At 43.2% G+C, this 16,837-nt stretch overlaps 1 protein-coding gene across 1 annotated transcript in view; it reads right to left on the reverse strand.

Moving 5' to 3' along the window:
- RUNX1 (RUNX family transcription factor 1) overlaps window positions 1-16,837 on the reverse strand; it is a 174,558-nt gene that overhangs the window by 135,093 nt on the left and 22,628 nt on the right. The window lies entirely within an intron of this gene.

The following is a 16,837-nucleotide window of genomic DNA, read 5'->3' on the forward strand; positions in this document are numbered from 1 at the left end:
ATGGACTGATCAAGGAAATCCAGATGACTCAGATGACTTCTTCCTTTCCTTCAAAAGAAATGGCTGGCCACAAAAAATCTTCTGTTTTCTATGGACAGGCATAATTCATTGGTCAGTCTCCCTGGCAGCCAGTAGGCTATTAATATATACCCTGTAGTCACCCTGCTAATGAACTTTCACTAATGGAAATGCATTTTGGGTCTGGTTTATGAGATCATATCGCAAAGCACAAGGGTAAACTGGAAAGCACCAGAAAATTGTAGATAACTACACGATTATCTTTATAAAACTCTGCCATTGGCTTTAAACATGTCTCAGACTTTGTATAAGAACTTCAATGTAATCAAGAATGTGAACTCCCAGTGCACAAGTTATTTCAGACTAATTACTTTGTGTGGATACTCTCTGTGGACATCAGGGCGAGGTAGTTTGCTTCACTTTCAAAATGCTGTCTAAATTCATTCCTCAGTTACCCCTCTGATATTTCCTCTGCAAATAGGATTTGGCTTGGGGGGAGAGGGACTTAAAGCTATTACAGAATAAGAGAATGAATAAAACAACTAGGCAGTTGCCAGGCCAGCACTGCTATCTCATACCTACATTACTGAAGAAAATATGGTAATTTCAGACTGTACTTTGTAGCAAATGGCTGACTCCTGAAATAGCTACCGCAATCATCTCAACATGCACATAAAAATAAATATGAGTTTACACTATATCTCTTCCTATTACAATGTCAAAGTTAAAAGAACAGCCACCAGACAACTACGGAAATTGTTTAAAAAATTTTAGGGTAAAAATACATAGTTTCCAGAGTGGTGTGGTTAATTGCCATAGCCCCCGACACTTAATTATATAGAAATGGCTAATTGACTAGACATTTTTATAGTGTGTTGATTAATTGATGGTAAATCCATTCCTTTTTCCCAGGGTTTCCTAAAAACTATCATCTTAAAAATGAGAATGCCTGTTTATGAGAATTCAGATAATACTATTTTTTGATTGGTTGTACATATATTTCATTGCTAGAAATGCTGACATAAATAGTTCTAAACTTCCTTTGATCTAAAAAATCCTACAGTTCCCACCATGCAATGGAAGTTTTTTCTGTAACATTTAAAAAACAAAGTGCAGAGAAGTGGTTTTCTAATTGTGTGAATGAGCCTGTCGCTCTAAGCTGATTTAGAAGTTGATTTCACTGTTTGCAGAACTCTGGATGGGGAGGTCTGGCCAGGGTTTAAGGTAGAGGTGCCAAATCCTTTGACACAGGTCATTCTCATGGCAGGTCCAGCACTCCTGATGTGGGAAGCACTGAGGAGCTCACGAGCAATCCCAATCTCATGACAACTGCAGCCCAGTTCTGGAGGCGCAAGAATTATGTTCATTTCAGATAAGCATTTTGGCAACATGGATGACAACACTCTGACAGCTCACTCGTCATCTACCCGTGATGCTCCTGTTGATGGCAGCTGCTCTATGAAAGTAGGGGAAAAAAGCATCTGAACAAGATTCTCTCTAGGACTGTTGGCACTGAATGGGACGTATTTCCAATATCACATTTTAGTTTGTAAAACAACCTGAAAGATAACCAAAGTTGCATGCTGACAGCAATTCTGCAATTCAGAAGGGCACTAATCCAAAACACAGTAGCCAGTGACAAGGGGACAAAAGTCAGTAAGCCCTTCTGACACTGTCCACTAGGACAGTGGACTGAGATAGGTTTCCTGGAAGCACACTTACAGAAATCGACAAGTTTTCACTGCCCCAGCTATACTCCTTGGGATTTAGCACTCCAACTCTGTCTCCTTGGTATGGCTTCTCTCTGTAGTAGTGGAAGTGAGTCAATAATGAAGTGATTGAGATAATTAAGTACTTTCCTAGAACTAAGGAGGCACTGTCAGCCTGTGGAATCCCATGCATTTTGCCTGCAGGGCAGAAGAGATAGATAAGATTAGAGAGAAATAAGGTGGACTGATCTTCAAGGGGTTTGCATCCTTGCCAAAGTTTCCTTTTTTTAAAAGCCAGGGGAAAGCACTGGTAAAAATCCTTATGATCATCCTATTCAAATCCTGTTTTCCCACACCTCATAGTTTTCCCAGTTGAAAGAACAATTAAACGTGTAACTTATCAAGAAGGACCATAGGCTTGATTCAAATTTAGTAAAGACTCCTGTGACCCCTGTGGGGTAGGGTTCTCTCTCCAAGACAGCAAGATGGTAGCCCAGGGATGACAGAGCATGGAAACTAAACGGTCAGCAATCCTAATCTACTGGTCTCAGATTCCCCAGTCATGCTGTTGTAGAGCAATTTATCTGGGTGCAAAGCTTAGGGTGGGATACGTCTCACCTAATTTTAGCTTTGTCTTGTCTAAGCCAGTCTAAACTATGCTCCCTTTATAGTCACCGGAGGTTAGAAAGACACTGCCAGAGGGTGATTCAACCTACTTATCTTAGAGACTTATTTTGTGATGGGAAGAAACCCTACATGGAGGTGCCTCTCTCCATCCATGAGAGGATCCTCATCCCATACTTTCTGTTACAAGTCTCCCAGAGCAGCAGTCACCTTTTCCTGTGCAGTTTTTTGAACTTGCAGTCTTCTGGTGTGCAGATCCAGAGCACAACTTACAGATATACAGGACTGACAGAAATCTGAAATAGTTACTGTCCTATCATACATGCAAAGTTTTTTTCAACAGCTGTACAAACTGATCTAACAGCATTAGTGTAATGACTAGAAGACATTTGTTTTCCAGCCTTCTTTTTCTAAGGCTTAACTTCATTATGGTGATTATGGCTACCAGTAAAACAATAACAGAACCTCTCAACCAGTAGACTATGTAATAAATTCCCCTAAAACTTCCAAAGCAATTGCACAAGGCTTTAGATACAAACCCTCCACTAGAGTCAGAAGGAACTGCATGGCTAATGCTCCACACACTTCTTTGGAAATGTGTGTCCTAATTATTTTTCCAGTCTGCAAAAGCAATTACTGCACCCAAGTTTAATATTAGAGAGTGAAATGTCAATGGGCTGAGGTGTATCCTAGGTTATGCACACAATGCCAAAATGGCAGCAAGATAGATATCTAATTCAGGGAATATATACATATATCCCATTTTAGACCTTTTGCAGCAGTGAGACAGCTGGTAGTGAAATCACTGGTACACATGCAAGTGAGTCAGAGAGGAGAAAGGGTAATGGGAGACTCCCACAAGTGGGAAACTCAGTGGACCTAGACATAACTATGCCAAACCAATTTACAATTGCACATAGTTAAGTCATGATTTGCACTTTGATGATGAGTGAACAAGAAGGGAAAGAGCTGCCTGTAAGACATGACTCATCCATTTCTTTTTCTTGAAAAAAAATAGAAGAAAAAAACCCACCCTTGTGAGAGAGTGCTGCTGCATGACATCACCGATAGTAGGAATATACATGAAAATGTTCCTTGTAAGTTCCAGGGCCATGGCTCTGCCATTAGCTGCACCCAAAGCAGCACGGCCAGCTCTACAGGGGAACTGGTGGATGCTGAACTCCAGGCTCATCCCATCTACGGGACATAGATGGACATGAAAATAACGGAGGGCCTAATATGGTATGTTAACATACCTGAGAAGAAATCAAAATTTTTTTTTTCATATGTGTGGAAAGAATGTCCTAAAACGTTCAGGAAATCCTCACAGCTTTGCTTTGGACAATGTTTCTGTCCTAAATAACCTGAAAGACTTGGAAAAGTGTTTGCAATGGGAAAAGCACATCTCCCTTCTGAAAGCACAAGCAGTGTTTCAGAGAGTAACCGCAAAGCCAGAAGAGATGTCCTGCACTGAAACAGAGGAACTGACAAGTTCATCTTGAACTACCATAAGTGGCTGCACTTACTTAAACAAGCATCTAGGGGCAGACTCGTAAATACAACCAAAATTCAAAAAAAATCTTTGAGACAGTTTCCTAAACACCTTTTCAAACCCAGGTTTTAGGTGCCAGCTAGTTCAGCTGCTGCCACTCCTTGCTTTGGGGCTTTCCGAACTGGGGGTTTCTGCCAGGTCCTATTGCTGGACATGGGCATGCGTGCTATGGCCAGTGACATACCAGACAGTGATTACAGCCACCTGGGGAAATACTCTGCTTTTGGGCAGGAGTTGGTGGTCAGCTGCCAGGATGGGGCATCCCATCCCTTGCATGGTGACCACCTCTCCCCCAGCCCTGGGGTGCCTGTGCCCTTTCCTGGTGCTGCACACCAGAGGGCAGGAGGTGACCACGCACAGCCCCAGGGCTGGGGCTGCCACCCGCCTGGCCCTGTAGGGGTTTAGCATGGATTTGAAAGGGAGGCAGTCTGCACCTCCCTGCACCTTTACGTCGTGCATCCTTGATCCAGTTTGTAAAAAACAGACTTATAGTTTAAAGATGCAGGGGTGGCCCGGGTCACAGGCTCTGTCCTCTTCTACAGCAGTGACCATAGGGCCTCCTGGGAACTAATTCCTTTTCTGGCTTTTTTCCCAAAACCTTCTCATCTTGTGTGAAAGCTGCCAGAGAGCCACTCCTACAGCACTGGCTTGAGCTAGGTACATCGCACTGGGCAAGGCCAGGCATACACTTACGCGGGATGCCCCGAACACATACAAACAATGCCAGCAGTGTTACCTTGTGATCGCTCTCCGTACCCTAGGCCATACAGTAGATGGGATTTTCAGCATTGGCTGGGAGGAGTTTGGTGAAAACAGAGCAAACACAGGTTCTGGTTTATCTACAGTCATTTTCCACCCCCCAGCCTCATGGTGGTGCCCCTTTTCTTCTACAGGGCTTTATGCTGTCAGACCGCATGGTAATGAGATCTTTTTAGCAAGGGTAATTTCAACTGGAAACTAAAATTAATTTTATGACAGGTCTACATCCGTGTGTATAGTCTATTCTTCTCTAAATGAGTTCTCCCTTGCCAAAGAGTGGTGTACTGTATTCAAGAAAGTAAAATGAAACCCCTTACAGTATGGTTGGGATTTCTATTTCCAGGCACAAAACCAAGGCAAGCCGCACTTGATACTTGATACTCTGACACTGTAGGTAGTCTAAGAGATGTGTGTATAATCAGACCAGACCTGCTGGATAATCACTGTCGACGAAAAGAAAGGAGAGTATGGGGTGGTGGTGAAAGGGTAAGAGGGAAGTCAGAAAGGACCATGGACTGGACACCCAGCAAGGTACACCATGGTGTAACAGGAAGTACATGACTGGGGAGGATTGGATCCATTCTTGCTTGGGAACCAGCTGCAAGACTTAAGGCTCGCCGTGTACCACAGGACACACACCAGGGCATGAGGCATCACAAAGGACAATATTTCAGGTGCTGCTTTGGAGCATCCTCCATAGTCTAAATTCTTACCACAGTCTCAAGGAGAATACATGGGACATATCTGAAATCAAAATGAGGTGGTGGGTTACTTCTATATCATAGAGACACTCTCCCCCCCACGCCCCCCTTGGAGTTTAATTATGATGACCAGCAAAGAATTATAGCCAAGAGCAAAGACCAAATCTGCTTCAGAAAATATACATAAGTCAGAGGTATAAGCTCTAGGGTTGGTTTTCTTTTTTGGTCTTTTTTTTTTTTTTTAATTAAAAATGGAGCCTCTGGGTTCATTCTGGCAATTTTTTTCTCCTTCTTATCTTAAATATTTTCCATCAGCTGGCTTGGAAGCTCCCATGTTAGTATGAATGTTTGTGGTGTTGGCATAGGTTGCAGTAAGAAATCATCAACAATGGCACCAAAGCATTAATATAAAGCAGCATTTTTGTGGCTGTGTGAATTTATTGCTTGTGAAGGGTGACTCACCGATAGCTGTGGAGACTAAGATCCTCAGTTAATCCACAAAAGAGAGAAAGCAAACAATTCTCCCACTCGCCATTCCCCACAATGCATCTCCTTTCGCAAGGACTGGCTTCAGAGGTAAGAGGAGACACTGCAGGCAGCCCAGTCTCTGCTGGGACTGACAGCAAACAAATTCACAATTAGGATATAAAGCAGCCCACTCATTCCACAAAGGAACTCTCTGATCTAGCAGTCAGTTCGTGGCACTCAGTCATTCCTAAAACATTTGCTGGTTTGGGCTCAGGTGCCTTACTCCATTCACACCGGAGCCGTGATGGCTTTTCCTTCTTGTCCAGCATGGGCTCTCTATTTATTTGGGAATGGTTGCTGGACAGACAGGTAGCAATCGCCTTCTGTTTGCTGTTGAAAACCTCCGGGAGAGTGAGCCAGATTAACGTACAGGGATGTTTTGCCTGGTTATATTACTACATGCACAAGAAAATGTACGAGGGCTTGCGTGCTTGCAGTGGCAGCTAATTCCATCAGCCTCTCAGCAAATAACATCTTTATTTTTAAGCATGCTGCAACATTACGGTAAAGTACTCTGCTCTTGGGCTTCCCCGGGTGCAAACCTGCTATTATTATCATGTAGCTCCCGTGTCTGCATATCGCTGGAACTTTCCCTTCGCCTGCTTCATGTGCAGATGCAGGCTCACAGGGGCAGGATCTGTACCTTTGAAGTGACTCTCACAGGACATTAAAAATCTCCCTGGACATCTGCCACAAACTCTAGTTTGTTTTTAAAGGTTTTACTTTTTGTCTTAAGAGCAACAGCTTGTCTGCAGTCCTGGAAACACCATTAGGGGTCTGTGTGACTCAATTTATGACTCAGGAAACTGCTTATTCTGTCTTTCAAAGCACCACATTTTTAGTTCCAGACTTCAGTCAAATTGAAGTCAGATCAAACTGATTTTTTTCCCCCCTCTCTGAGTAATTTAATTAGTCTGCACATCTGAAAAAAAAAAAGGAAGAAAATAAAATAAATCCTCACATTTTACATTAAATACCCACTGGGTTACTTACTGAATATTGAGATAACATGTTTATTTATCCCATGTCTCACTTCTAAAAGTCAGTTCCTCTTCACATTGCTTGTCTGGTACCTGTGGGCATTTTAGGGGTGCATATGTCCACAAATATGTTATGCAGCTGTGTCCTGACATCATGCTCAGAAGTCCTGCCTTGACACTGGCAACACCTCCTGGAATGAAGCTACCGCACAATGTCAGCACTTCTAGCTGTGTAAATCCTTCCACAGACCAGACTAGACAACACAGCAAACTCACTTTGGTACAAGAAACATGTCATTGCATAGCCTCCAGTTTGTAAAGCAGCTCAAAAAACGTGGTTTTGTTTTAGCAGGTTACTCTCCCTCCCCTCGACCCCCATTCTCCCTTCAACACAGCTGAACTAGCTGAACACAACTTTGTAACTTTCATCTTTCTGTTTCTATCTAGGACAATTTCCACCACATTAAGCTCTTGAAACAGAATACTCCTCTCAAGCTGAAGATGTACAAAGTTAAAATCTTTATTTTACTGCCTGTTCCAGCTTGGGCTTTGCACTGAGACTCTCACCAGCTCCTAGGATGACCTATTTTCTCTTGTGGGCACAAGGGCAGAACGGTTTCTCATGCTCATGCCCTCCTTGGTCCACTTCTATGCTCTTGTAAAAAAAAAAAAAAAAAGAAAGGGCAGAAAAACAAAAGCTTATTTGTTCACCTAGTGATTTAGGAGGATTCCAGAAAACCTCTATCAATTCTAGGATTTAAAGTCCTCAGGTCTCCTCCACATCCCTCTGCAAGGGGGTGCTGCCTCTGTGCCAGGGCTGGGGAGATGTGCAGGCACCAGGAGCTGCAGTCGGCCAATTTGTACAACAGTCGGCACTGGCACGAGGTGGGGCGGGCAGCTGGGGGTGGTTACACCATAGCACGAAGCTGTAGGCAGCCAGCAGTGCATTTACCCAAACCACAGGCACGTCAGCATGCACTGAGAGGTGGACCTCACTCTTCCCTCAGAGTAGGGGAGCTCAGCAAAGAGCTGGTGACGGGAAGCTCGCTCTGCTAGGCGCATGTTCCTCTGCATGGTGATCTGCAAAGACCTATGTGAAGTCTTTACATAGGTCCCTTGAGTCTTTCCATCGGTCTCTTGGAGGGAACCCAGAGAGCTGTAGATCCCCTGGCCGCGCCCTCCTCTTGGAGACGTGCAGGCTCAGGGCTGTATGATCTGGCTCCAGCCATATCTCTATGAAGTCCTCTCCCTTCATATCCCGTTGCCGTTGGGCTTTGTCTGTCACCAGCACTGGAAAACCAGTCCTGAGAGTCTTAATTTAAGATGGGAGTAGGAGGGTATAGCTGCTTTCCTTGCTAGGTAATAGCAATATGTAAATACAATAAATGTGCACAAATTCTAATATATTACATATGAAATTAAATTTACTACTGATTGTTGAAAAGCTTGCACTACTCGAGAGTGGCAAAGTCATTGATTGAGGTCATCTCCATCCAATACTAATAACACGTTTATATCACACCGACATGCTTTCTGCACATAACACACAATTTGCAGGAAACCTACTTTAAAAATACTGCTTTTAGAACCACCTCTAAGCAAGATTCACCCTCCCTCTTTCAGTTCAGACAGCTTTTCTCTCTTTCTCTTTTTTTTTTAAAACTAGAAATCTGCCAAATACAGAAATGAAGGAAGAGAAACCCTTTCCTTTCCCCTCCCCCACGCTAAAATATTTTAGAAACCTGTGCAAGTGATCTAGACTAAATTTTTTAAAGCAGAGTGTGCAGTTTAGGGAAGGGATTCGGTGATGTGCTTGAGAGAACACAGGACAGGGTGATGCTGTGATTGAAATGGTGAGGAATAAGAAACTTCTTCATGGTAAGAAGGCAATTAAAAACAGGAGGTCAATGCACACCACAGGTCTGAAGTTGCTTCACTTTGCCTGACTAAAGGAAAAGAAACTGTTGGAAGGAGAGGAAATAAGGCTGTGGTAGGGAAAGCCCTGTCTTTGCTCCATATTACTTTCTTATGATGATGCCGGAGAGGGTAACAGAGGGGTTTGGCTTTTGCTGGTTCTCCAACACTCGGTCACAGCCCTCAGTAGCCAGGAGCAGCCCAGGACCTATCATCGCACCCAAGTAATGCACCTGTGTTACGAAAAGCAGTCACACTTTCCATCACTGAGGGGTGCCAACACAAGTCCTGCCAGCTCTTCTGGCTGCTTCCTCCTGCTCCAACAACTTTGCCTCTGTCTGGAATAGGCATTATGGGATGAAACCAAGGGGAAAGAAATTAAGCTGAATAGGAGGAAAATTTGCTACCATATAGCCTATTTAGACTGCAAACTTGTTTCCCAAGGGAAGTGGTAGGAAGCATGATAGCTTGAGTCATTTAAAACTACACAGGAAAAAACGATCAAGAAGGCAGAGTAGGAAACTATCCTGCACTGGCAGCAGGGGAGCTTGGATCACTGCAGATGATGCTAGTGCTGAGTTTCCAAGTGGCTATGAAAACATGACGAAGCCAAGAGGAAAACATCCACTCTGGGCTTTTAAAAACAGAGCAACTGAAGCCTCTTGATAATTCCCAATGACTAATTTTTTTTCTGGCTAACCTATGCAGACTGCTGCCTACACCTCAGCTGCTCATTGGAAAACCAAACAAAAACACAAGTGTGAAATACTGAGCTGTATACTTAATTCCTGACAGGACAGGAGTCATCCAGCCATTGAGTCAGGGTTTGCAAAAAGTATTTTCCGGGTCTTGTATGCACGTCTGCAGCCCTGGCCTCCAGAGGACAGACCCTGTATCACCCCCTGCTCTGCTGCTCTTGTCAACAGCACCTGGTTCTGGTAACACTCTGTGTCACTGCACTCTGTGTCACTGAAAATATGAGGGAAGGTTTGGGATCCAGTTAAAAGTTTCATTTAAGGCATTTTTTTTTTCTACTCTGGTAGAAAGAAATAAATATGATATTAAACTATATAAAATATATGGATTCTTGTCACAGTTTGGGTTAACCTGAAATGGAATTAAAAAGAAGAGCTGGGACTTGATCAGTTACGCTGTTTTTTCAGAGAGCCCTCCCCATGCAGCTTGGCTTTAACTCTCTGCTTCGCACAAACTTCTCATATGACTTTGCACAAGATGGTTATTCCCTCTGTCTTACTTCCCCTTCAGCGAAATAGGAGGTGGCGGGTCCCCATTTGCCACTCTTTGTCTGTCTGTCTTGCTTGGGGTTACCAGCACTGTGAGATAAGGCCTACCTGATAGCGCTTTTAAACACTTTCAAGTTGCATAGGTGACAGTCTCTTAAGCTCATCGGTCCCCATCTCCAAAGCTGCTAGGGGAAAGGGAGTGAATCCCCTTGCACAGAAACAAGTGGATCATTGGCTGTTTCTCACCCTGCTCCAGCATCCACCTCCACCATGTCTCTGCTAGAGCTCCTTGCCCGCAGACTCAGCTGCCACAAGCCAGTGATGCCTTGCCACAGCCTTTGCAAACCTTACTCCTCCTGGACTCCACCTTTTCCTGAACATCCCCTTGGAGACCCAGCACAGACTCGCTCCATCTATCCCAGTACCTGTTCTCGACAAAGTAATAACATAATTAGTGTATACTCTAAATAGCAAGTGAGCACATGCTGTTAAACCAAATGAACAGGCTCTAGTGATTATGGCATGATAATTAATGGTTTTGAACAGGACAGGCTTAGAGGGCAAGATGAAATTTCACTGTCGTAGGACATCAAACAGACATGTACATAAAAAGAGCCACTGGTCCAAAAAAATATAAATCTCATGATGGTAATGGAGAGGCAGATGTGTGGCTCTCAGAGGGAAAATTGGTCGTGTGTGCATTGAATAACAGGCAATTATCGCCAGTTTTACTGTTTGCCCTAAAGAATGTAGAAGAGCATCAAATTGAAACTTGATCTACAGGAGAGAAAACAGTACAGCATCTTTAACCCTATGCCAGTTTGGCTGGACCAGGGTCCAATTTGTTTCCACAGTTGAGTTTGATATGAAAAGTCAAAGAAAGTTTTGCTAATCCACCCCCATGCTTGTGCATTTAACCTAGTGCAGACCCATTTTGACTGGTCAGAAACTCAAGGGAGAAACACGAGGGCTGAGGTACCAGTGAGGAAGCATCTGCACATCCCTGCTCGCAAAACTGCTGTCCCTGGCAGGACTTGTCCCCATGCTAGGGAGCAACATGCCCTGGCCTGGCCAGAAGAAAGCACGTGAGCATTTTGCAGACAGACCTTTCTACCTCTTCTGGCGGGTCTCACACCGACACGGCTTTGTTACCCAACAGCCTGTGCAAAAAACCCCATCCTTTGGCCTCAAGCTGTGAGATGTGAAGTTATTTGCTATATCTGGCAGCTGTGCTCTCTACCCTAGAGGAGGACCAAGGTATGAAAGCAATGATTATTCAAGTTTAAGTGTTGGCCTGTGAAATAAATGTAAAGTGTGTTTACCACGAAGTGTTACAACAAATAAAATATTTAAAGAAACATATTTTTCAGCCAAAGTGATTTTTTGTTCCCTTTAGTATTTACTGTACTAACTTTTGAAGTTCAGATTAATATTTATATTCAAGCTAGGAGTACAAATAGAAATCAATCCATCTTTTCCTATGTTTTCTACAGAATATGGTGTTATGCTGACCCTATCTCTGGCCAGAGTTATCATTCCTTTTAAAGTTACCAGCTGCTCAGCGATGGGAATTACAGACTGAACTGGTGCCTCTACTAAAAACTCCAAGGAGAACATGTACTGAGATTCATTTGCTTCTAACCTCAGGCAAACCATTTTCACTGGGATGTTTTAGTAATCTTTCCTTGAAACTTTTCCCCCTTCTTTTTAGTGCAATCGGTAGATTAGATTTCTTTTTCTTTTTTTTTTTTTAAACCTATTTCAAGTGGTTTAAATTGGGTGTATCCTTTCACTGAAGAACACACTGATTTTCAGGGGATTACAAGTGGTCAAAAATAGAAAAAAGTTTCACAAAACATCTGAAATATGTTGAAACAGAACATCTGGGCACTCTCAATACTAGCTTAAAAAAACAATTTCTATCTTAAAGTTTTACTTTCCCCTTCCAGTTTTTTCCCCTCTCTGTTGAGTGCAATATATTTAATGAATTCTTAATTCTTTTCTCCCATTTGCCTTTTTTTCTTTTACTATTCTGACAGTTCGCTAAACTTCCTTGATTTTGATGAGTTACAGATTGATTAAAGCGAACATGCATCTCTGTCTCTGGGACTATAGCTTTCTAAACTTCTTTAGTGTAAAGTCTGAGGCAAAAAGGAGAAAAAGAAATGCTGGCAACCTCTGATCATTGAATTTGGGGTGTGTGTGAGGAAGACATTAAGTGGAAGAAAAATAGTTATTTAGACTTCCACAGAAAATTAAAAGAACACCCCCCAAGCCTATGACTTGCCATTTCTCTTTTAAAAAGAACACTTCTTCAAAGACATATAATGAAAAAATTGAATATATATATTCAGTATATTTTTAGGATTATATTTTCACAGAAGACAATCACTTGAATGTTTATTTGAAGTTAGAGAGTCTTTAGGATCCTTAAAACCTCAATTTCTTATGCAGTTACCATTTCTAAGCAGCTAGTCTCCAAAAAGGAGGCTTTTCTACTAAACAAATGGATTACTATTTTCATTGCCCTACATAAAAATCTATTATATAGTCATATCTCCAAAGAGGACACATCCATCCAACCTCTCTTGAATTTGTTTGAGGAATAAAACCATAAGTACCTTAAGAAAAATGATGGAGGACTGATAGAGCTGAACAATCCTACCAGCCATTCAATGTACCCATGTAAATCCTGAGCACCACCCATCACAGGGGTCTATATTTTTCACACAATGCATAATTTAAGTTACAGTCGGCTGGGGATGTCAAAAGTTTTGAAAGCAACTATGCAAATATACGGCAGAAAAAGCCCCTACCCAAGTCAGGAAAACCATATCATGCTTGCTATATGTCTTACATGTCTTCGTTAAGTACCTGCAGGTTGCCTTTCTCAGGGAGAAGATATGGGACCAGATGCATTTTTGGATGGACCTGGTATGGTTGTGCTTCCATGTTATGAGGCTCTTGCTTTTTTAATCAGAGACTGCACAAAATACTACCAGCCCTATTGGATCTGCATTTGTGGCTAAAATCTGAAGCAGTCAAAGCCACACTTGTTTCAAGCTGGGATCTGACAAGAAAAATGAGATTTTTCTCATAAAATCATCTTCTGCTCTCCTTCCACAGAACTTCCACTGATATCAGGTGGGTGGGCAGATGGCAGCTCCAGGTCCTTTTGGACCTGCGACCCCCTCCCAGTCTTGGATTAGAAAGGACATGGAGCAAGCTGGGTACCTGAGCCCCATTAAAAGTAAGTGGAAGACAGACTCCTAATTCCCTTGGGAATCTCTGGAAATGTGAAGTTGTGCCCCTAAGTAGACCAAATATTGTGTATCACTTCAGAGTTGCACCACAACCTCCTACCACTGTTAGCTGTAGCCTGTTTCCTATGGAAGGACGAATTGCACACAGTGAATAAATACTACCTGACATTTCAAACCACATGCTAACACCAATGATCAAGATGCATAAAATCCAAGTCTAGACATTCTTCTCAGCTTGCTTATAAAGTAGCTCTTCTTCTTCAGCACTTGCACATACAGTTTCCGCCTCCCACCCCAGCTTTTAAATAAACTCAGTTGAAAGCCACAAAAGCGATCTGGACCCTTTTTCCTCCAGAAGCCTAATGATCCTAGCGAGCAGCTGGCCTGTAATACGAGTCCTGCGCCACACGATCTCTTTTGTGTGTGCCCTCCCAGCTAAAGAGTGGGTTATTGGATGTCCTTTGGCAGGTGCTACCAAATTAAGGGTGCCATGCACAAATTCTGAATTGGGGCTTTTTTTGCACTACTGAAGTAGACATCATTGGCTGTGTAACCCTCCTTTATCTCCTACCAGTGATTTGAGATTTTGTAGCAGAAAGGTTTTTTTTTTGTGTGTACGTATTTCATTAAAAATTATATAACAGTTTTGTTTTCTTGAATGCAATTGAGAAATAACATACTCTCATTCTGAATAGCTTCCATGACACTATACTGTCAATTCACCCCTGAAGACTGAGCAAAAACATCCCCAAACTTGAGCCAGCACAACAGTTGCTTTTGACAGGAGTCATCCCAACCTGCGCTCAAAGGGGTGCTACAGCAAGGGCAAGGACACTCAGCTTTATTTCTGTTGTCCTGTGCCTTGAGAAATGGACTCAGAGCTGTAGCTAATCTCTTTGTCAAATATAGGGTGCCAGGTTTTTGTACTGACTAGGAAGCCATGGCATCAGAGTGGTAGAATAATAAGGAATAGTCTCCTGGTAGTATAAGCATTCAAACCCCATAGCTGGGGTCTTAGGTTTTAAAGCTCACCAAGTCATGCATTCACAGAAAAGACCACACTTTCCATGCATCAGCAGAGCTGCAGGAGAAGGAGACTTGTGGGAGACCCTTTTCCCTGCTGTTGAGGGAAACATGTGAGGAGCACATGAACCAGCTTCTCACTTCAAAGAAGCAAAAGCCTGGAGGGGGATTTTTGTGTTGGAGATACTAAGGGGAAAGATGTGCCCCGACTCCTTGCTTGTCCCAAGGGGTCCTTCTTCAGTGGCTTCTCCCCTTCTATCCTCCCCACCTTTTCCACTTCTCTTTCCCCTCTTCTGCTGTTATCCCCTTTCCCCTAAAACTGGGCTCCTTTTTCCTCCTGTCGCTCATGGTTCCTCCTCACCCCTACAAAACCCTCTCCGATTCTCTTTGCACTTTTCCTTCCCAACAATCATCTCTGCCCCATCTGCCCAAGCAGGAACTCATCCAGAGGAGAAGCTTTGCCCAACCCCTCCTGTCCAGACACTATCACTTGCTTTTTTATAGCTCTGATTTCATAGCTTGCTTTTTTCTGCTCTAGATGCAGAATCTGAAGAGCTGAATTTGAAGACTTGACCTGAAGAGGCAGGGGCAAATTCATAAGGAGAGGAGTAATGTCAGTGTTACTGATCCTCCAGAAATTTCTACAGTGCGAGCTTCACACCTATTTGTTGTTTGTATGGCAAGCATACTGTTTGCATTAGGAAAGGAATAATTTCATACCGATAAGAAAAGATAGCTAATTCAGCATAGTGGGAAAAGTGTTTCATAGAGGCTAGAGATATTTGTTTGTTTGTTTGTTTTAAACTAGGAATAATAGCATTTAGTTTTGCAGCTATCTGTCTTCTCATCTTTTATGCCTTTTTTCCATCTACAAACATTTGACCTTCCTCTGTATCAGCTGCGTCATTTCATTTTGGAATGAAGGCACATGAAAAGGAGAGCTCACTGCATCATCTCCCACACAAAGTGAGTGCACCTGTCCTCATGGAAAATGAGGCTGCTCCCTGGCAGCTTGCTCTTATACAAGAGGAGAAGCTTTCATCTACTTGAGCAGTGCCATCATATCAACATACCAGCGCCCCCCCGCCGCCAGCTCCTAACCCTCCATAAGGCATATCCAGACAGCAGCAGGAATTGTTCCGAAATCCCCTTGGCAGAGTCACCCTTGGAGCCCACGTAAGTTGCTTGCAGCCCACCACAAAGCCCAAAGCACGCAAGCAGGATGCGCAACACTGTGTGTTTCCTGATTTACTCAGTAGCAGCCTTACCGGAGGCTGATTCACAGTAATTCATAGAATTCAGGCACTTGCGTTTCAGGGACTTTTAAAATACATACTCTAGCACAGCATAAATCCTCCCAACTACCTGGAGGCGTTCACCGAGCACACAATAAGCAGCCTTTGCCCTGCGGTTTCTAGGAAGTCGTGCATCCAGGCCACCAGCACCAACCACATAACACATCTAGAGTAAGCGACCTGGCTTTGCAAACCGGATGAGGACAGTGTGAGTAGCATCTCCTGTTGCACTGAGAGCTGATGAGGATATGAGCCAGGTTTGATCCCTTACTCAATGTCTTAGTCTGCCATGGGTTTGCTGTGCCTACTGGGCAGCTCAGCTCAAGGCTTACCCAGCAACTGCCTCCCCTCAAGAAAGATCCCTTCTGGCTCTTCTCTAACCCACAGCCTGCTCCTAAAATGACAAGGAACAGGTACATGAATTGCCCTCTCTCCTTTAAAGACACATCAGGCATTAGCCAGGCTCTCTGGAGAGGGATACACACTTGCTGCTTCTTCTTCATCTGACCAGTGCACAGAGGGTTTGGACTTCCAGGTTTGACAGCTCTGGTACAGCCTTTGTGGCTTCCCAAGCAATGCAATGAACTTCAATAATCTGAAGAGGGGGGCCCATTCATCTGAGCCCCGGCCTTTACCAAAAGAGCTGATTTAGAAGAGCTGACTGTAGCAGCTGCCAAATATTCTTCATCCTAAAACACTTTTACAAGTGGCTTTGCATCTCGAAAAGCAGGGATACCCACAAATAGTCTAGGAGGGACTTATGTTCATTTAAAGGGGTGGCCTGAAACTGCCACAAAGGCTTTGTGACATTCTCCAGAAGAGGTGATACCTCTTGGGTTTTAATGAAATCCCTGTGAAATGGCTCTGTCAGGCCGGTCATTAATACAAGCCATCTTCTCTATGGCTTTCTGTTAAGAAAACAAAATTTTCAGAGACAGTAACACATTACAGAGGTGTTTAATAGTGACACTTATCCTTTAGCTAGTCGTGTAAGGGAAACGGACCTATTTTTGACAGTAGCTTGAGTTAACAAATAATGGCTTTTGTGGTCATCTGAGTGGAAAACCCTTATCAGAAGAAAGCCATTTGTACTGCAAATTAGATGGTAGGGAACAGACAATGAACCACCATACAGTGTGTTTTGAAGTCTACTGATAGAAGTTCATGGTTCACACCTAAGCAACTCTTCTATTGAGAGTCAGAAGTGTAAAACACAAGCTGTAAGTT

Source organism: Nyctibius grandis, chromosome 2 (genome assembly GCF_013368605.1).
Source record: "Nyctibius grandis isolate bNycGra1 chromosome 2, bNycGra1.pri, whole genome shotgun sequence".
Lineage (NCBI taxonomy): Eukaryota > Metazoa > Chordata > Aves > Nyctibiiformes > Nyctibiidae > Nyctibius > Nyctibius grandis.